The 23,171-nt window shown below is 36.2% G+C and overlaps 1 protein-coding gene across 8 annotated transcripts in view; it reads right to left on the bottom strand.

The window, feature by feature from the left end:
* SOX6 (SRY-box transcription factor 6) overlaps positions 1–23,171 on the bottom strand; it is a 375,115-nt gene that overhangs the window by 261,780 nt on the left and 90,164 nt on the right. Inside the window, exon 1 of one of the 8 annotated variants that reach the window (XM_080344871.1) lies at positions 6,888–7,423. The exons of 6 other annotated variants lie outside the window; for them this stretch is intronic. The gene's annotated coding sequence lies outside the window, so the exon portion shown is untranslated. Of the gene's footprint in view, positions 1–6,887; positions 7,424–23,171 lie in introns of those variants that run through there. One more of the 8 variants, XM_080344869.1, reaches the window with a different exon arrangement.

The raw sequence follows: 23,171 nt of genomic DNA, 5'->3' as shown, positions 1-23,171 counted from the left end.
TTTACGGTGAGATTTATTAAGATCATGAGCATGGTACTACTACAGATATTGCCAGGAACCTCATTTTGTTGTACCTTTTCTCTTGAAACCTTTGTAAAAGAAATAAAGATGGCAACATTGATATGATCGCTATAATCTCTAAAAGCAATTTTAGAAATATCTTAGGTAGTAAGCAAACACGTACAATGTCTAATTCTCTATCTGCTTAGTCTTAGAACTCCTGAAAGTACCAGGTAAAAAGCCAGGATGAAACGCTCCTGACAATAGCCTGGAAGACTCATAAGCATTCCAGTCTACTACCGATTTTATCCACGAATTCTCAATATTTTGGCTGATAGAGGATTACTCCTCTAAATTCTAGAATACCACCTCCGAAAATAGAATTATATATAAGCTAGGCAATATATATAAGGAAGGGTGAAGTTTTGTGCCTAATATTAATATGAAAATTATATAGGGCATTACTATGCATATGTGCATAAACGACCATTAGACAGATGCATGTGTATGTTCACATATGTATACATGCAAATAAAAGTACATATTTGCATACACAGAAATACATATAAATAATGGACAAAATGGGCTTGTATGCATGCATGTGTATTTGTGCATATTTTTATATACAGACCTACATAAACACGTCAGTAAAAAAATATATATATTTGCTGTATATAACTATATGTTGTTCAGACAAACACACCTACACATTGTATGGAAAGAATTCAGTAAGCTAATTGTTATCAACAGAGACTACAATAAATGATATAGTGTATTATATTGCAGCATTGCTGTTTGCTCACAATTTTTCTAAAACATGGATCATTTCCTAGACTGGCTCTGAAAACTACAGGACAGGTTTACAAAGCAATATATTTTTTTAATAACAATAAATATTATTTTTTCTTTCAGTTGCTTACTGTGTGGTTCAGTCTCTCTAGACTTTGTTTGTATCAGTCAATCCATTTTGTATGATGTTAATAATTTATGAAGATGTATTCAGACATATGGGAACATTTTTTAAACTAAAAGAGTTGCTGCACTGCTGGAGGTGCAGAAGTAAAATCAGAGCACCACCACTGATGAATTAAAATTCAACTAAAATTAGTTGTGTTTCAGTAGTGCAGGTGAAGTAAAGGAAATCATTCTTCCTACATATCCCTCTATGCTGTTGAAAGTGTGTGGGCAATTTTGTTTCTATGACTTCTATGGTCATCTACCACTTAAGGTATGTTGATTGTACTCTTAAAGGCTAATGGTATGATAGTGAGGAAAAGAAAAAGGAAAAGGAAAAGGAAAAGCAGGAAAAGGCTCGATAAATGATTTGGTGGCACCAAGCTTCCAGCTTCCTTTCTAATTAATTCCCTGAAAACAACGGTTTTAGGAAAATGGAAAAATTACATTTCTCATACAATGGAGAAATTATTATTGATACTAGCAGATCAAACACTTCTTATTCTTTCCCTTCTTTGCTTGCTATAATGCAAACAGTTAAAAGCAGATAGCAGAAGACAGAGGGCACAGTGACTGTGGATTATATGTCACAGCTGTAGAGTGCAAAGAAAATAACTCTAATAAAGCCCATACACTCACTTCAGAACTGTGTCACTATAGCTCAAAGCAGAGTCTGATCCTCCCCAAAACTGAGAACTGCTATTACTGATCATTGTTTTAGTTGACTTCGACATCAATTCCAAAACTTGGCTCTTTCTTTGAAATAAGAAGTCTAGGCAAGTATGCACTGAATTCCTAGATCTGAATCCTGACAAGTAAGTGAAACTTATTATTCTTTTTTTTTGTTTTAAACACAGCAGCTGCCTTCCTAATAGGAATTTAAAACAAAACAATATTTCTCTCCTGCAAGGTTTTATTTGTCCTTTATATTAAACAACACTCTAGATTAGTAATCAGGTTTACCAGACAGTTGTCACGGGGTCAACTAGCAGCTACTTTGTTTTCCCTCTAAACTGTGCTCTGTCATGCAATGACAGCATTAAACGCACTACAACTGATGCAAAAAGTAGAAAGAAGAATCAACAAACTAAAATATTTCTTTCAAAGCAGAAGCAGTCTATTGAAAAAGCACAGAAAAGAACGATCCAGCATGAGCACTAGCAAACCATATATATTACCTCGATGAATGCTAAAAGCGCGCCCTGGTAAAGCAAGAAGAAAGACGTGATTTAGCTCACATTTTTCATGCAAAAATTGGGATGTATGCTTTCATGTATGGCTTTTTTAAAATCCAAGTTAATAGGGAAGTAGAACAAATGTCTTTAAATTGGAATGAAACAAGTACGGTCATGAGGAAAAGCCCATTTTGAAGGAAAAAGAACACAAACAGTTAGGATTTCCCTGCTGCAATTCTCACTAAGGTTTAAACAGATGATTCTCCCACTGTAAAATGAAAGGAAAGTCGCATATGCAGAAAAAAGACTATACAGCAGACAAACTAGTATGTCTTGTTTACATCATCGATCCCTGTCCAGAGGTAGAAAGGCCAAAAGGATGTCACTGAGTAGTAGTGGCATCTGTGCATCGTAGCTGCTGTTGAAGCGCCAGCTTTGGCCTCCACCCAGCGCCATGGACTTGGGCTGGTTTGACCTATTTAAGCAGAAGCGCCCTGACAAATCTCCGCTCTGTTCTGAACACTGCGGCTTGCCTCTCACGCCGAACACCTGCACATCTCGATCTCACCAGCCTGGTTAGTAAAACAGACCCGTCTGTGGGACAACAGTCAGTCCACTGTCCTTTGGCTCTCACTAGCTTGGGTGAATACAGTTAGAGCAAATTTGGTGTAGGTTTTGTTTGTTTGTTTTTGTGGGGTTTTTTACTACAATTAAAACATCCGGTCTAAAGGCTTCGGAATAATTAATAACTGCACAAATACTGATTTGTACTGTCTTTGGAAGAAATACCAACAGATTCTCCTCTAGCAGCTACAAAAATACAAGCAAAGCCCATGTAGTAAAGACAGTCAGGGGATTACATTTTTCAGTTCTATGGATGTTATGTACTATCATCCACTACTACCACAGAACTGGATTCAGATGCTGAAAAATGACACATTTGATTGCTCCAGGATTGAGTAGCTGAAAATAATGTGTCCTCAAGAAATACAGTGTTTCATGAGTATGTCTTTTATATATATTAAGAAAAAAAAAACCTATTGGAATATGTTGGATGTAATAAGTAACACATGTAACTCCTACTTCTGATGAGGAAAAAAAGGAAAGAAAAAAATGTTTTCCTCTAACAGTACATGATTCAATTAACTCTTCAAGCTCTTCTCTCTTTGCAGCTGCTTAAAATATAATTACTTTCCTTAAGACAGTAAAAATGCTAGTCCCAAATGCAGAATGAAGTCTTACAAGATTTCTCTCTGTGTTATCAGAGATAAACCAAGTGCTAATAAACACCTGTGTACCTAAGTGGCAGTTTTGAAAAACACAGAACACTTAGCAGCTTGCACTGAACCAACCCCATGAGGCACTAGGCCTGTTTTATTCAGGTGTTTATACTAGGTAGGTTTAATTTTTTTTTTCAGTTCTAACAGTTTACAATTCATTTTCTTCTAGAAGGAAAGTTCTAATGTTTCTATAATCTCTCCTTAATATTTTGTAGAGATAGATACCTATATGTTAGTTTGCCCTGGATTTATACTTTTTCGTGGCACAACCTTGTAATTTTACACCAGACCACTCTAAGCTGCTGATGCTCCATAAGGACTCTGGTAAAGCTAGGGTTGTTCATGAGCTCTTTTGGTAATACAACAGCCTGAAGCCTCGCTAAGCACCAGCTGCACCATATTTATCTACTTGTTTATGAAAGAGTTTCCCTCTCATTGTGTAGATAACTGATCTTAGCCATAGCTAATAAGATATGAGCTTTCTTGAACTATACAGCTCTACACTGCATCTTACAACATACTTCAGTGTTATCCATATAGCCTCAGTGAGCCCCTAATGAACTCAAACACATTCTCTCTCCAATACTGTCATCACAGACAAGGTGTGGTCCAAGGAACAAAAGTAACCTGGCCAAGCCTTTGACCTGGCCGTCTGCTTCTGTGGACAAGCTTCTTGCTGGTTACCACCAGGTTTTTTAAAAGTAGAGAATCAAGCGACATAGAGATATTTATGCTCCACCCTTACCCATCATCTCATCTTACTGTCCCAACCACGTAGTGACAAGAACGGCTTGCATGCTGCTGGCTAACTGCTCCAGCAGCCTCCCCTAAATTGCAGCTGTTTTTCCAGATGGATGGCTAGTTACTCAGAGACCTCTGGAAATTCATCCCTTCTCAACATTAAGTCTTTAAACAGGCTGAGAGATATAGAGTCTGCATTGAAGAAAATGCAACAGCTTTACTTAAACATGAAAACCTTGCACAGGCAAACTAGTTCCACTAAATCAGATGACGTTCTTATCAATCTATTCCAGACACTTTTTTTTTAAATACACAACTGAGAAGCTCCAACTGGCACAAAAGCTGTAGAGCCATGCTGGTAGGGGGAGTTTTTTCACAACTTACACTATGAAATTTTTTAAACGAGTCACTGGAATGGGCACAAAAATACAGTTTCTGCTTGATATCTTCTGTTTCCGTTTCTTATTTAAGAATATTACTTTCATCACAGTTGATTTAAATAATAATAATTAAATAACAGTTAGTTTACACTGGCTTACATGTGGAGGGGTTCAAGACTTTCTCTTCAGCTGCAGGTCATATTGGGTGATTTAGTATTCTGCCAATAAGCTAATATATACAATAAATTTTAAAATTATTATTATAGTCTGACAGTTGGTCCAGTACAGTGATAGAGCTCAGATGTCAACTACATATACATACAAAATATAATAAATCCTGAAATACTTCTTCAAAATCCAACCAATTTGTCTAATTTGTGGGTTAGTACTCACATAAGTAAAACAATGACCTTTATCATTCCAAATAAGCATACAGCAACTTTTATTTTGTTTGGGTGTTCGCTTTTTGGTTTGTTTTGTTTTTTCTTTCAATAGCACTACACTAGTTGTTCCTGATGATGTTCCAAGCAGCACATTCCAAAGAGTCACTCGTGCAGGAAAAGAGTTGAGCAGAACTCTGTTACCAGCTCTTTTCTACTTCTAAGTTTAGCTTTCCTGTTCTGAAGCAAGCATACTTCTCCAATACTAGTTAAACAAACTTATCTAATTTAACTTTCATTTTTTCCTTAAACACCTGAGAAACTTCATTTCTCTAATCAGCTTCATACTTTCCTCCACTAATTACAATCTTTTTTTTTTTCCTACATATATCATTTCCTGTGTGACAATTTTTCATCACCGGTTTTCTTGCTCTTTATGTACTTCCTACATGCTGGTGTTCAAATTCAGGCAAAGTACCTTATTTGTGTTGTCCCCATTCTCTTTAAAAATACTCAGATAAAACATTCCACAAGAAGTTATTTGCTTTGTGTATACCTGAATACTTAGTACAGCTTCCGAAATGCCATCATTTGTTGCCCTGATAGCTTCATCGTCAGGAAATTATAGGATTTTAATTTACTCTAACGTGATGAGCCACCCATCAGAAAAACCGGCCACCAGCTGTCTCTCTGCTCGACTAGGCCAAAGTCACACGGGAAACTACGAAGCCTGTCAGACAAAGGCCACTTCCCTGTTTCACTTGCCTCACTGCCTGTTCTTCCCTTCTTTCCATTTCTCCTTTGCCCTAGGCCGTATCTGAATCCCCTTCTCAAAATCAAAAGGTTTCTTCCTTTCTGTATAGCTCATGAAAGGTTACCACATAGAACTAAATGGCCACAGGGGCTCTGCCTTCAGATTTGGGTTACTTTCAGTTTTCATTTGTATTTGCATTCTTGTATCATCACAATCCCTTTCATGTAGCCTTCATGTTATTTCATAGATATAGGCTAAAATCTGGAGATATTAAACTCTTTTCCATCAAGACAGATAATGTATTAACATCATATACATATTGAATCCCAGCCTACGAGCAAATCAGGATATTTTTAAAAGCTACTAGTTTATGTGACAGCACACAACTTAGGAAAAGTCATTAAATACTGTACACAGACTTTCTAATTTCTACAGTATTAGACCACTAGTTAAAAGATCTTACACATCTCTCTTATAACAAAATAGTGAAGGCTACATTGAAAAAATAAAAGTTCATCACACCTATTGATTAGTATCAGCAGCACAAATAGACAAATTTCAAAGTTTTCCCAAGACAGAGCTTTGAGTCTTCAGAATATCACCAAAATTATAAGAAGATTATGTTTAACTGATCTAATGGTTTGGTTTGCATTTCTCTGTATAAACACAGTGATATGTTTACCAAACAGCCATTTCCTCCTAACCCCAGATCATAGATTTTTGAAACAGCACCAAAAAAAGTTTGATAATGAACACAAATGTGTTCACAATATCAAAACAAACTTCAATAAATCATTCATACAGTGTGAAAACTGAAGTCTCATAACTGTGAATGAAAGAGTTCTGTAACATAAAAGTTTCCATAAACCTCCACAATATGTTCAAGCACAACTAGACAGACTTACGTAATATATTAGTTTGCAATTGCAAAGGACTCTTCAGGTTTTGTAATCAGCTCTCACACTTAACCACAAACAAGTAAAGAATTATCATGGTATTTCACAGTTAAATACATTGCATAGCTTAGAAATATATCTTCTTACAAAAGTTAAAGTACAAATTTAATTTCTTTCATTCATTTGACTAAACTGAGGATCAACATATGCTGTTACATATGCTCATAGATGAAGTAAATCAACAAAGACTCTTTTTGAAACTAAACATTCTTACAATGAAAAACAGAAAGAAAATACTTTATTCCTTTGAGAAGATGTTTAGCTTACCTGGCTTTGCCATTCCACACCGACAGTCTGAACAATATTATCAGTTCTTCAGGTACTAATTCTTGCTAACTGGAAGGATATTTTCTCTCTTGCTGGATTAATAATCAACTTTCCTGATAGTTCATTTGTAATTCTCTGCTGGTTAACCCTTTGCAGGGTTCCCATTCTGGACTAAGCAGCCTACACTGTTCAGTTCATTTTAATACAAAAATAACAAAACACCTGATAGTACACACATGACAATCAAAGAGCTAAAGAGAAAGTTTAACAATATATTATCTTAAAAGCCTAAAAGCTTATAAATACATAAAATAACACTTGCTTTCTCTTAAAGATTCTACTTACTAAGCCTAAGAGCCAATAAACCAATGCATCAACAAACTGAAAGCTGTAAAGTCCAATGGCTCACACGACAGCACACTCTCATGAAGCTAATGCTCAACCTCTCATCTTCAGTCTACGTGTAAATATGACACATGCCTGCTGAATTCTGAAAATAACATATTTTATAATTGAACAGTGTGCTGAGAAATTACCACAGTTATCAGTTTGTGCAAGGCCGTCCATCTGTGTTGTCAGAAAGCAAGAGCAAGAGTGGCCAGGAGTAAAAATGAGATAAGAGAGGCCCAGAATAGCTAAAAAGGGGAGTTCAAATAAGGTCAGAACACTTTAAGATCGAATACCTAATAATTACATGTGATGTTATTTTTCAAAGGTAATAGTAGCAAATTACATACATTTTATCAGTTTCATAAGAATTCAATACATTTTGGCAGCTGTGTTGTGAAATGAGTAAAAATATTATAAAACAAACCCAGTAAAGGAGTTTAGAGATCTAGCATAGGAGGGCGAAACATTCTGGAAATCCTGACCTAAAGAAACAAGTCTTTGTTTGAGGGATGTAAGATGACTTGGCTTTTAGGATGCTCTAGGAAAAATATGAGAGATGACAGTTCTATTCACTAACAGAAATGCTTTCCTGGTAAATTGTGCTATAGCAGTACTGTACTGCAGTACTTTTGTTTTTTCCTTAGACAAAGGGACAGAGCCTCCAAAAGTCATTGAGTAGCACAGAGGAGACTTATCTGTTTCCCTTTGCATAAGAGCAGCTCTATAGAACGTCTGTTTTAATACAACTGTAAGTTTCTGCTCTGTCTACTGCTCTCTCTTCTGTAGCACCTAATGTAGTTTTCTGTAAACTTTCTATGATATGTGCCATAGAATTTATGATAAAATGCTACAAAGTGTTGAAGCAAATTTATTTCATATTTATAGTTAATTTTATTCTGTGTGTGTTTGAAGGAGAACCTTTTAAGAACACCAATAACGTGAGAAAGCTACAAGAACTAAATTTATTGTTAAGTATCACATCAGTGGTACTCCTGGGGGCTCCTCTTCATGGGAAGAAAGCTTAAACAACATTTTCTAACACATTGGATTGCTTCCCAGAGATGTGATGGCCTACAGAGGCTGTGCTGAACAAAGCAGGCTGGAATAGGAAGTCAGTAAACAACCCTTTTCAGAGGATGGCCACAAATAAGTGCAACTTTGTTTAATAAAGGCAAATTCTGGTTGTCTTTTGTTCTTTAGAAGGTGCATTATCTTTCTCTCCTGTTCCACCTGACTAAACTGGTGGTATCTCTTCTATCACCTGACTGCGTGGTTGGCTGGAAATAATGGGACAAAACAATCCTCTATTGTTACAAGAGACAATGACCTTTCATGTCCTTGGAGCTTGCCATGACCTTTCATCTCTCCTATCCTCCAATGGTCTCTCCTAACAACCAAAACTACACCCCGTTAGGCTGAATTCCAGATTGTCATAAAAAGCCCCGTCCTTTCGAAACAAAACCAATTTTTACACCAAGGTGGAGGAGAAACACAGGTCCATTGTTCCCGCACAGATGGAAGTTAGAGTTACTAAGGCAACAGCTCTAATCCCCCTTTTTACCACCTTTTTCACATCATTGGCCTATCAAGTGTGCTACCTTTTAACTCATAAGCTCAAAAGCTGGTAGTCTAACTGACTGCCCTAATTAGCTACGATTTTCACAGTACAGACAACATGATGAGCTAATCGAAATTTGCAAAATAATGACGTACCTCCAGCAAATATTCCTCCTCCTGAGGCCCAGTCTTAGAATAACAATAATGAGACCATTATTAGAGGAGGGCATTAAAATGCTGCACTGCTGCTAAACAGAGAACTTAATTGTTCTGGTCTTGTCCATTGAATCAACAACCTATTGTTGTGGACTTGAAAAATAAAGGACTGGAGAATGGGTGCCATAATGATTGGTCTGTGCTGCCATACCAGCACTCTGTAGAATTGTTTTCCTTTTGAAACTCTTGATGGACTAGTAGTTTTGTTTAAAAGTAATATAAAAGGCAATTGTCTGGATAAAAAGTCCTATTTATTGAAATCTTTAGAAGCAGTTGCATGGATTTGTTCATGACCCCCAAGATAAAAACATAGGGGCCATAATAATGCTATTTGTAGAGACCACTGCTTGTAGTGACACTAGATAACGCTGTCCTGTCTGGCTCCTGCAAAAGGAAGGAAGGCATTTCCTTTGCAGACAGAAATCACGACAGAAGGTCAAATAGTGGACAGACTCAATTCATCTGTAAGAAGGAAGATGTTACACTAAAAAAAAAAAAACAAAACCACAAAAAACAAAAGCATTAATATATTGGGTCACCATTTAGAGTTCTGGTTTTAGATCAAACTGACAAAGGTATGCCTAAGACAGTCAATATCCAGCACTTTTTTGTTCGCTTAAGTTGGTTACATACTAAAATGATATACCTTATATTTTTTCACATCTTCTGCAGTATCATACCCTAAACTTTGTCATTGGGAAACCGAATAATGTAACTTGAGATGTAGTGACTCAACCGATATAAATTGTAACATATTGTTCGCTTAGGATATTCTTCATTTAAAATTGGGGCTGGGAATAAGAAATGTATAAAACCTCTGGAATATCTTTAATTTTTTTCAGTTGATATGAAAGTAAAATCTACAGCTTTTCACAAAATGTTTAAGATAAACTTGATCTTGAGAAAAACAAAATATTATCCCAAATAAAAAAATCATATTTTTATTACATCAAATTATTGTTAATTAACACTGTCGTGGACTCCTCTCAATTTCATTGCAATAGAATAGCTGAAAAATTATAAGCAATAACCAATTTACACTTTGGAACAAAAACTAAAATAATGGCTTACTGTATGTTTTTTATACTTAACTCTCTTAACATACAAATTGCTCAAAAATAGACAATGACTCTAGGTTAATATAAACAACAGAGAACTGTAGAATTAGGCCATGCAAGAGTAGCCATTGGTACTTTGCTATTTATTTCAATGGGAAAAAGTTTAGGTTTATTCTTTTTCTTATTCTTGTCAACATATTGTAAATCGAGAAAAAAAAATGTGAAAAGAAAAAAAAAAATGGAGAAGAAAATGTAAAGGTTAACCCAAAAGGCATTTTCAGCAGTCCTTAGAACTGCTCACATAATGTAAAGCTGCCTTGCATGTACTCACAGAACACATTTTCTTTAAACTCAGGCTTTTTTCTGTTGTAAATTGAAAAATGCCTAATATAAAGAAGTATCAAACTGTAAATAAGACCTCTTGCTTCATTCAATCCACGCTTTGCTTCATTTATCTTCATCTTGTTAGGCTAAATTAATTAACAATCTCTGTGTTGCACACTTTCTCTTTTCATTACATCAAATAATGGCCTGGATATGGGAGAAAACCCTCACCACAGGGATCTTGAAACACTACCTTGAGGAAGAGTCTCTTACATATGTATTGCTTTAGTTATATTAACTAGCTAGATGTTACGATATTTATTAAATGGATTCTTCATTGCTTTAAAATAATCATCCCAATTTTTTGAGAAATAAAAATATTTTTTTAAAATCAGAGACTTGCATAAGATCATGTTTACAATTTGTAAGCTGCAAGTATTAAAGAAAGAAAGTAGCTATATTCATCAATAGTTTTACTCAATGCTTTATTTAATATAAAAAACCTGCACTTTAATACGTGTTCTGACCAACTGTGTATACAGTCCCAAACATATCAATGTGTCAAATTACTCAAACCAAGTTGCTGTATGATTTTTCTGTGAATGTTCTGTATATAATTAATTGGATGTCTGGGACAGTTTTGTTGGTAAATCTGGTTATTTTAATACTGTAATGTGCAATGTGCTAAACTATTAGGCAAGTTTTCTTCCTTTAGCCTACATTATGGCATCTAGAGCAAAAGGACAAAACAGTAAAGCCTTTTTTAATCTCACCCTGATCAAACAACCCTCTTTCTCCAATCACAGCTTTGTGCGTGATATCTTTCTGCTAGTGTTTCTTATTTAATTAAAACAGACACTGACAGAAGGACATGGATTAGGACTGTAATGATGCATTTACTTAGATTAATCGGAGGCTCCTTTTGGAGTAATGGCTTAAACAAAGAACAAAAGGAAATTGTTATGAAACAGCCTTTTATCCCAGGCAAAGGTCACATTATGAGGTTTTTAATTTTGTCAGCCTCTGTTATATTGGGTCTTGCTACTGGAACATGAGAAGTGCTTCTCTCCCTCTCTCCCCCGAGCCAAGCCAGTTATTATAATACAGCCATTAAAGCTGCAAATTAAAATGTCTGACTTTAAAACAGGTTGCTTAGCTTTCAAAACCCTCTAATTAGCATGTTGTGCATTGTTGTGAAGGAAAGAAACCTAAAATGTTAATGACCTGCTGCCAGGTGACCACACTGCTGTGCAAAATAATATAGAGCCTTTCAAGTAGTAGTAGTAATAACAATAATACCCAGCTCTTATGAATTACCCAGCTCCAGGTCCACTCTGCACCACATGTGCTTAAAGAAACAAGTGTGCATCCAGCCAAAGATCAGAGTTCAGTAGTCAGCAAAATAAATTGTTGTATGTTAACTGGGAAGAAGTCTGTGCCCATTCAGACACTGTAAGGAAAGAGAAAAACATTTGAAACCATCATGGCCCAGGTGGTACTTGGACCAGGCACAGAGAAAAGCATGGAACAGAAAATTCTTACCCTTTCAGACAGAAACTAAGGATATACTTTCGTAAATCTCAAAAGACCCAGCCCCAACTCACTGTGATGAATTCCGCTTCTGTGCTTTGTTCACAAAAAGGCAATAATGTATTAAAAGGCCTGCAAATATAGGTGTATTTTTGTCCTTTCTCAGTTTACTGTTCACTGCAAAAAGTTCAATGAATACACAAAATCAAGCAAGAGCTGCCAAATAGTGAAAGTTTTCCACAAGTCTTCTGATATTTTCTTAAAACATGTTATAGGAGAAAGTCTGATAATGTGACTTCAAAGACCCAAACCAAACAGAAAGCATTCTCTGAAACCTTATGGTACTTGAAGCAATTTTTTGAATACTTGAGTTTCAGCAAACTTACTTCACACAAAATTTCAAAAGAAAAGAACTTTCATCTTCCAGTGACAAAACATATCATAAGCAACTTCCTTTTCTGGTATCATAGTTGCAAAAATATTAATTAGTCTTCTGCACCATCTAAAATGTACACAGTCCCAATCCTTCTCCAGTGACAGCATCCACATCTCTGGCAAGCTGAAATGTCACACAGTACCTAGAGGCCACAACCTGATGCCAACAAAGCAGCCAAATCTTGCTGACACTGCCAGCATTGGGTCCAAGCAACAGCAGCAGAGGCTGCTGGTCAGCACCCCAAAATATACCTTCCTGGAAAGTCCAGAAGAATTAGCTGGGCGGTCAAGATTAACCCCACTTGATCTTCTTTTCACCAACAGTTAAGAAAAAAAGGCTATCTCTGTAACTTGACATCCTTGCCATAAAGATCCTGGTCCAACCCCCTCCAAACATACCAGGACACCGTGACATCATCCTTCACCTGGTCACGGCAGTCGGAAGTTGGATGAGATGTTGTGAAACTCTGCTGGCCTTGATGTCAGTTCATTCACAGAAGGCTCCCTCCCTTCAAGTGATCCTTAATTGACCGGTAAGGGACAAAAATGACTGCAAAGGGGATTTTCAATCATTTGTAATCCCTTATTGCATTATGTTTTACTTAAAAGTTCATCAGTTCAGAGACAAGGTACTATGTGATTCCAAATCCCAGTGTCCCCAAAACCGCTACTCAATGGAAACTACAATTTAGTTCCTCTCTAGATAAACTACAAACAGGCCAGGTTAAGCACATTACAATATATAAAAGATCATGGGTGTGGCTTCATCTCAAAGCCATGTGTCAACACTCTGCGTTGCTTAAAAAAAAGACAACTTGCGCTTGTAAATATTAATACAATTACATGCTAGTTACTGAGATGACCTACATAAAAAGGGAAAATATACTTCTTTTCAAATATAGTAATTTCAGTTTACTTGACACTCAAACACCTGAGCTTCTTAAAAGGTGGCAAACAAATTCTGGTAAATAAAATGTTAAAAAAAATAGCTATGTAGTAGTATTTTATCCAGTTTAAAAAAATGCTGAACTTTACAATAGTCTCCTACAACTTCAAGATATCAGCGTCATCAGCCAGTGCCACCATTTATTTATTTATTTTATTTTAACTTCTGTTCTGCCAAGATAATCACATCATAAGATACGACAACCTGTTTTCACAAACACACATATCATTCACTACTGTTCCTTGGCTACCTCTTGGTCGTTATTTTTTCCTGAATAACACCACCTCTGTGAGACAGAAAACATACTGCTAAGTTTATTTATTAAAAAAAAAAATTGCTAACATCTAATGAAAAACAGACTGTGCAAAGTGATAGGTTGTGCTATCCTTTAACACTCAGAGTCAGGAAATTACCATCATTTTCACTTGTGGCTGTGCACATACTATGTTTGTAGAACTCATCCCAGCAGTGTACTTTAAAGGCATCTTGCGATGTCTACTGCATTGATATGTACAATGCAAATACACAATTTCCCAAAAGTTCTATTTGTTCCTTAAAATATATGAAATATGCCAATACTCTTTTAGTGAACAAGTAATAAAATCTGCATTAGTATCCTACACAGAATGTGAATTCATGCTTTAAGATCAGAGCTGCTTAGATATCAAATTATCCACATCATTTCACATTTAACAGCTAGAGAGCTGTCCAGGTACAGTCTGGATACACTCAGCATTAGAACAATCAGTGTCTACATGAATACTGTACTTTGTGTCCTGTGGTTTTTGCTGAATAGTCATGTAGTACATAGAAATATATGTAAAAGAACAACAGTAATCCAGTAATCCAAGTCTTCAATGTGGGAATCTGACAAGAGTCAGGCTGTCACAGCAGCAGCTAGTAGGATGGCACGGTGGAAACACTAGTAAAGCAGTCAAATACTCAGCAATCATGCTGGTTTGGTGCAGAATAAGACACTGATTGGGACTTGATACATTATAAGTTCAACTGGGCCCATTAAAGTACATCTCTGAGTAACTATAGCGCTCTGTCATGTTGATCCTGGAAACTCTGGTGGCCAATACAGCACAGTAGAGGCAATCTATTTTCTCATTTCTTTGAACAATGCTTTCACACACCTCAAGCAAAAGTCACAATATGCTCTGCACTGATGCATAGCAGACTAAAACGTATTTCTAGGAAAAAAAATCCTTAAGTCATTGAGATGTCACATGGAATAATGTAAGCATATTTGACCCAAAGACATGAAGAAAAGGGAAGTCAGTCCCTTCTAAATATGCTTTTTTATTCAAGTAGCCCCACAGATTAGTGTATGTGGTATGTGTGTATATATAAATATATATGTGTATACACACACATAAAATTGAACCTGCATAACATGGAACTATATCTATGGAACTAAAGAACCCGTGTAACATAAGAGAACCCGTGTAACAGTCAGACAACGGAACCCAATCCTGTTCTTCACATTACCATCTTGTGCCCCCAACCACTAGCACTGATTATACAGAACAGCAATTTTCTCTATCTTCATATACTGTGAAACAAGAATAGTTCTTATCTCTGAGCACCAGTAACTGCTCTTTGGGCTTGTCCCATTATGCACAACCTATCTCAATTTTTTCCATGCAACCTTCTTCTACAGGTTCTCCACATTCTATTCCATCCCATCAGTCCATACTGGTATCACTGTATGCACAGCTTTGTAAATTTGTCAGATGAGAGAAAGCAGAGCTGTCAGCTATTTTGGTTTCCAAAGGACTGCATTTGGGCCATACAATGTAGCTATTTTTCAGTCCTAAGAACGACAAGATCAAGCACCTTACATATTTGAATTCAAGTCACTTGTCAGATGACCATGTTCACCACTAGAAATTCTTATTACTATTTAACTTTTCTTACAATAGTAGATATTCTATCTCGTTCCAAAACTTCTTTCTCATCTGTTTTGTGATATAATGTACAAAACAGTGTTCAAATCCCTTATAAGGTTCTTATTTGGTTTTGGAACCATTGCCCCTGCGAACATACCATTGAACTGTTGACCTAATATCTTAAACTCTCTTTGCAACTGGAGTCTTCATGTTTTCACATCTGCTAATTTTTTTAGTGCTGAAGATAAACTAGATAAACAATGGAACAAAAGTCACGCAAGCAGTCAACTCCACTTTCCTGGTTATTATCACGTGAGTTTAGTAACTGATATGGTTATTATATTCCAAACTGTCTTCTGCAAGAGAATGCTGATCTATGCAATTCATCGCTCATTACTCAGTGTCAGAAATTAACTATTTCATATTCTATATAATAGAAAAACTACCTATTTACTTTCAGGTGCAGATAATACACTCAATGAGCATTCAAAAACTATTTTTGTATTCTAGCATGCAAAAGTAGCCTGCACAAATTATCTGAAAATTTCACTCCACTTAAGTGAAAATAACATTATCCATATGAAAATTTGGCTTGTCTCTCACTTCAGAAACACAGGCTAGGTTTCAATAGAAACTGGACCAAGTGTAACTGTTAAGGGATTTCATTTAGCTGGTGAACCCAACATGAAGTAGCTGATACACAGAAACGCATCACACATAGATAATTATAGTGTCATGCTCACAACATATAACCATGTGGTGAACTTCAATACCTCCTCGAAAAATAATTCACTAGGCATTTTTCAGCATTTAACTTACACGTTTCCCACTAGTCAAAATTTCCCTGTCAGTATTGCCTAATGAAAGGGGCACACAGAGGAGCGAGGCATATTTCTGACACAGTATCTGGTATGCTAATTACCTTTTTATGCCTTGGTTTACCCATGTGTAAAACAAGGGAAACAAAACTTTTATAAATCACCTTTCTAAACTGCTTTGAGATCTGCTGATAAAAAGAGGGAATGAGGGAAACTGAATGTCTAAGGATTCTGAAACAGGGAATACTTGAAAAGAAAACACTCAAAATAACATAAAGGTCCAAAGGGTTTGGGTTGTGGCTTTGGTTTTTTTTCCTTTCTCTAATGTCAGAGCTTTCAATACCCAATCAGCCAGTTATATTACTGCATTGTTTTATTATAAAGTGGATCAGAACAGATGAATTAATCAAGTCAGGACAGTGAGTGCACTTTGTTTACATGCTATATCCTGTAGATATCTTTCCTAGGTTCAGACTGAAATCCGGCTCCAGCTGCAGCAGCTTTCAGGCTGACAAATCTTCCTGGAGCTGTGCCACACAGTGTTTCAGACCTGGAAGGTGCTGCAAGCAGACACTTTCGCTACACTTCTTAAAACCCCATATATCACATTTTCACACGTTAAACATCCCTCCAAAGGTATACCTGTTGCACCATCCACTCTTTGGGCATTCATTTCTTCTGCTCATATAATTACCAGGAATTTAAATCTTTCTTTTCTAAAGAGTGGAATTAAAATACATAACCTATTAGAAGGAGGATACTCTTAACTACAGTATAGAGACTCATTTATATTTCACTCTCAAAGAGCTTAGGGTAATAGATTTTGAAAATATGTCAATTTTGATATATATTAATATTTTGGGATGTATCTAAATCTTTACAAAATTTCCACTGCTGGCACAGCTAAAATCACTGTCACACTGATGGGAACTAAAGCAGTTCAGTAAGAAAAGTAATGCAAATAATTTGAACCAGCTAAATTTTTTAATTATTGTAATCAATTCAGTGTTGCACCAAGCTAAATTAGTGCGGTTATAAAAGTCTTGCTGGTGGTCACGGAGAATGAGCTGTACAATTGCCTTTTTTCTTCAACATTTGTGAAGAATACTATTATCTTAAATGGGTTTTGAAAATACAGTTTTTCTGACTTCTCATAGATATCTAATATCTTATATATACATGCATATACGCCTATGTGCATGCACACATATGTACGTATATATACCTACATGTACAGTTATTTTTACGCAAAATCCTTAGATCGTGTTCTCAGCCTTTTCTTCAGAGCCCACCAGTGAGAGCAGATGGAAATACGTGGCCATTTCTCAGCTCTGGTAGCTCAAGAGGACACCACAAGGTGCAGGACAGCGCAGGTGCCGCAGGTGAGTGGCCTCAGGGAACGACAGATGGTTTGGCAAGAGGAGGGAGCAGAACTAACAGGAGGAGAATTAGAAGAGCAACAGCTTGGGAGAGCTCAGGGACTCCCCACAAAACCCTGGGAACTTCTGCCGGGCATCTGCATTTGATAGGAAACACTGGTAAGCACATCCTTCCGATGGACTACTTCAGATTAGACAAGAGATGTGAGAAACAGAAGAATTAAATAGATACATTTGTATGGAGGTTCAACATAATAACATGCAGAGTGATTATCTTAAATCCTAGAGAGAGAGCGTTTTACTCTATTTTCCCCTCCTCAAGCCTGCACCTTTTGTCAAAGTGAAATGCATAGTCAGCCCTCACTTGGTAAAATATTTGTGTTGCCATGCAGTTAAACAAATGTTTTTTTCATTTTCTTTAAAAAGAGCCTCCCACCCATGTTTCTCTAAACAGTGGCACATAGTCCAGCTGGATAACATGTACAAGCTGAGTAGTAAAGTCTCTCTCCTCTTGCCCCCATTAAAAGGGTCCTTTTCTTGTTTCATCAGCCAGAACACATGAGGAAATAATAGGACTTCAAAATAATGGAGGACATCTGAAAGGAATTCTGATTCCATAATATTCCCACATTCCACTATAACTCACAGCATCTGATCGGCATTCAGCATAATAGTTTTAGCACAGGCAAGTGCAGAAGATCGAGGCAATCTTTTCTCATTTCTTTTACACACTGATATTCAAAATTCCATTGTGTGCTCTTTCTCCTCTATTTTTATTCTTCCTGATTCTTTGTATGAAATATGAAGAACTCACAAGTACGATTATCAAATTTATGGTGTGTGCTTGCTACACCTCACATCATAGTCTCACAGTTGTTTGCCCTGCAGTATGAAAGATTTACATAGCATTTAAATGGAAAAGATCAATACAAACTATAGTTAAAATATTATTACATTTATATGTTTTTCGATATGAACTAGTAAAAAAAATAATTTTTTATTCCACTTTAGGGCAACATTTTACTACAATTAAATGAAAAGGCTTAGCTCTGCTACTTCTTTGAAAAGAATCATGACCAAAAATACACAATATTACTGGAAGATGATAAAGAAAATCTCTCTACTTCCATATGAGGCAATATCACAACTGAAATATATCTTGTTGGTATTTAAAATCTGAACATATTCCCTTCTGTAATTCTTTCATCTGTGTGCACAATTTATACAGGATCTTTGAGAGAGAAAAGAATGAAGCACTTGCCTTTAATCCCGAGGGGGTTTTATGTGGTGTTGGTTTTGTTGGGTTTTTTTAATTCATTATACTCTCCCTTTCCCATCACTGGTGACCATCACTGCAGCACCATACCTCCAGCTGTGAGCTTGAACATACAGCTCCCTGAAGGCAAAACAAGTGCTGCTTTGCTGGTTTAAAACAAGGCACATTGGAAAGGGGGAAAAAGCTTAAGCTTCCATTCCTTTTGAATTTCAGTGTCACCTCTGTAATGGAGTATATGACACAGCAACCTAGACAATACGACAGATTACAGAAAAAGCTGCAGCAATTAAGATTACAGAAAATTATCAGATATTTTAGCAGCAATTTAATATTGTGGCACCTTCGGAGGGAAAAACTCTTTAAACCATGTTTTAAATGGTTTATGGTTTTACATATTTTATAAAGTGTACACCTAATTTGTGAGCAGTTTTTTGTTACAGAGCACAAGATGAAATCTTATGTACCTGATGTTACTCCTCTCAGGGAGGACTGTTGCCTAAGAGGAGAGGAATTCTCTCTTGCAGGAAACCCAGTGCATGTTAGACACCGACAGATAGAAGGACAGATGGAAAGAAGGAAGAAAGGAGTGTAAATATCAACAAGTAAAAGCATAGAAGATTACTTTGGCACTTGTGCAACAGTTACAGAAAAAGAATTTAAAAGGAAACTATTATTTTTTTTTCTCTTCATGAAGGCCAGAGTACACATTTTATTACAGAGAGCGCTGACTTAATTTTCCAGACTCAGCCTGAGACAACAGCAGCTGAGTACAAGCTAAGCAGAGGAGTCTAAAATTAGTATTTTTAAAAGTCTTTTTATTCTCATAAAATTTGTACATTAAAAATGACATTTTAAAAGGTTACTTCTGCAGAGAGGAATGAGCAGCTATCAAAATCTAAAAACACCAATCAAAGGTAAACGTGTTTCAAACCAAACTTTGGTTAGCACAGACTAAGCACCACACCAAACAGCGGTGCAGAGCAGGAGAAACCTTTGATAAAAATTAAAAATTAGGTAAATCTTGTAGTATTATTGCATCAAAGCTGTAGTTTAGACATTTTAATGCTAACTGCTAAATGGTCAGCGTTATTCTACGTTATTAGCCATGGTAAGTAGCTATCCTACAACTTCAAACAAATTATCAATTCCAATTGAGCAGGTTCATGAAACAGCCAGAGAAAAAGGCTTTCTTTTAAACTTGGCCTGTTTTATTTTTCTGCCCTAATATAGAATACACCTTATTCTGTACAGATTCTATATGATTTAGGATAAGAAAAATGCAGCTACTCATTAACACAAGTCAACAAGTGTATTAAAACTACATTTACCCCAGTCTTTTATATATAAGTTTGTTTTATCTATCACACACAGCTGTCAGTAGAAGAGACAAGTTAGTCCAAGGACATAATGTCTTTCAGGCTCTATAGCACTTAGCAAGTTACTGGGCCTCCAAGGCCTAACAGATTTAACCAAGACTTTTCACACAATCAGGTAAAGAGAGATAGGCCAGTCAGCAGATGTCCCATTCCGATAACAAAGAGAATATTTTAGTGACAATGTGAGAAAACAACAGTAAAAATGGTAGAGAAACCCACTGAACCGTAGCACTCTTTTTTTTCTTGATTAAGAACTATCGACTGGAGTTTGACTATGACATTCACTGCAGTCTTCAGCAAAGGGAAACTCAGTCATACAAGCTTTGTCACAAGAAACCCAAATAAACTGTTATAAGAATTGACTACATCAGTGCTGGGCAATCTTCTATACTTTGATTTCCTCTATGGATTCAGGATGAATTCATACATGAGCTGTTGAAACACTGGGCTAATAGACAAAAGATTCTTGTCATGCATGTCATCACTAAATTGATCTACAACAAAATGTTGCTGCGTTTGTACTTTTAGTTTCACCTCAACATAATGTAAGTATTTAGTGCTCTCAAGTCTGAGTTAGCAATATTAAAACTTGCAAACAAGCAATATCTATTAGTACCCAAATTGGCTACAGTCAGTTGCAAACCAACAAAGAGGTGGTGTGAACAAAGCCAGTTATAGCATTTGTTAGGGTCACTTCAGTTCTTCAAGTGGCTCTTAGAGTCCATTACCTCAGCTAAATACGCTCAGCAAACCATAATAATGATGGAGATAACCCATCTGAAGAAACCAATTTGAGGTGTGGTTTTGAATTTGATTCAGGGAAAAGATGACTACACACCCCATGCTCTTGCTCTTCTCTAAGGCCAAGTTTAAATAAAGAAGAATACTTTTCAGTTATCTTGGACCACATTTCAATGGCAAGGGAACTGTGAATGAAAAAAAGTTTACAAAGAAGACTGTTAAACATTAAAGTATAGTACAATCACTGTATGAATTAGTCATAGCCAGTTTAGACACTGTCCAACCCACTTTCCAACCATCTGCAACAAATGTGCTCCATTAAAACAGAACCATATGGAAAACAAGCTAGCAATTAACACAGCTTCTATGCATACCTCTAATACAGCACAGATTTCAAACTTTGAGTGAAACTGACTGCTGAATTACTTCCATATTGCTGCTGTTTAGACCTTGGCAACACATATTTATCCTCACTCACTACAGTATGTCATCCCAAGATACTGCTATATCATCAAAATAAGCATGAAAAAACCACCCACAACTGAGCCACTCATTGTGGTTTATAGCCTCTGTTAATAAAATATTTGCAGATCAAAGCATAACAGACTTTTTCAAAGATGCATCATATGTTACTTACCAGTCATTATCAAAACTAATAGCTAATGCAGGGAAAATCAATTCATTTAATTGCTAACTGTTAATATCTTGTACTATTAAACAAAACTGCTTCAGGTTTGAGTAGCTTTCTCCCCTTCCAGATTATTTGAAGTACTAGAGATGCTGCACTTAACACTGTTATCATTTCTCAGTACAAAGGGGACATGCAGAAATTCGAGTTTCAAAAGTCAGAGCCCTTAAAAATGCTCACGGAGAGTAACATTTCGGTTATTCTTCTTTAATAAAATAAGGATTCTAGAATAATTCATAACTGTATCTGTTTGAGTGTACAAGATCCAGTAAGTGAAGCTTACTGTAAACAAAAAGCTGATCATAAGCAAAAGATTTTGATTCCCCATTCAAAGTAAAATGTAAGTGCTCACTACATACTATGTGTCCTTTTTGGTCCGGACTGTCAGAGCTCTTCACTTTAAAAAACTGTCTCTTTAATTCAGCATACAGACATTTGCTCTCTTACGCTTGACAGTTCAGTCCATGAGGTTTGGTAAATGCAGAAGCCCCACAGAATCATGTAGGTTGGCAGGGACCTCTGGAGGTCATCAAGTCCTGCCTCCAGCTCCCAGCAGCTCAGGTCGCCCAGGTACTTCTTCGGTCAAGTTTTGAATATGTCCAAGTAGGGGGAAATTGTAAAGAAAACCTAAATACTGTACTAGGAAAAAAAAAAAATACACCTACACAATAAAAAACTTGCTGGGTATTTAAAACATGACATTTCCAATGCAAATTAAGTTGCTTTAAATAATGTAATCTTAAAATTGGGGGAATTCATATTTGTTTCTTTAAATAACCAGTATTTGTATAATTAAACAGAGAACATCATAAAGCAAAATAACTCTGCTTCATTAAAGCTCCTGCATTTCCTCAGTTACCCAGGACAAAGAGAAAAAACCAACTACAGACATCATTTTGATATAGAGTTTTGAATTTTCCAAAGTGGAGTTATGGAAGAGATTAATTCCATTAAATATTACCTCAGTACTGTCACAATTTCAAAAGCACTGAAATGTTTAAAGCAGCCTTTCATGACTCTAGATCAGCTATGGGCCACACTGTTTCCAAAGACCCACGATAAAACATGAAGAGCCTGGAAACTGAAGATTTAGAAGCAGAATTCCCCACGTGAATTTAATTCTGTTCACACAGAAGTTTCTCCCCCATTAAGCAGAAAACAAGAAGAAACTGTAAAACAAGGTCTGCATTTCTTCCTGGGTGCTTTTCACACCTTCAAAGGTTTCAATACTGACAGTATTACTAGAGCCCTATGGCAATAATGCACTGTCCAAGTGTAATACATTGACGAAACGATACAGTTCGGCTATTACTATGTATGTCCATAACTGCTGCTTTGTTTTGTCCTTAGAATTGTCAATTATAATAGCTATATAGAAGACCATATGATGTTTGGTGGTGGATTTTAAGTACCAGCATTTCAAGTCATGTAACTATACTCCAATTTTCAATTCTTTCAAAAAGGAAAGTTCTAGAAAACCTTGTCGTGAAGATGTCCTTCCACATATGACACACCCACAGGCTTATGCACAGTAATAGAAATAAAAGGATATAAACATGCATCATTTTAAAATTCATGGTTTGGGAACACACTATCAGCAATACTTGAATACCTAATACAAACAATAACTCATTTTGTCTTAAAAATATGCCCAT

Source organism: Nesoenas mayeri, assembly GCF_963082525.1.
Source record: "Nesoenas mayeri genome assembly, chromosome: 5".
NCBI classification, from domain to species: domain Eukaryota; kingdom Metazoa; phylum Chordata; class Aves; order Columbiformes; family Columbidae; genus Nesoenas; species Nesoenas mayeri.
The sequence above is the reverse complement of the archived record's forward strand: the minus strand, read 5'-3'. Positions and strand labels throughout refer to the sequence as shown.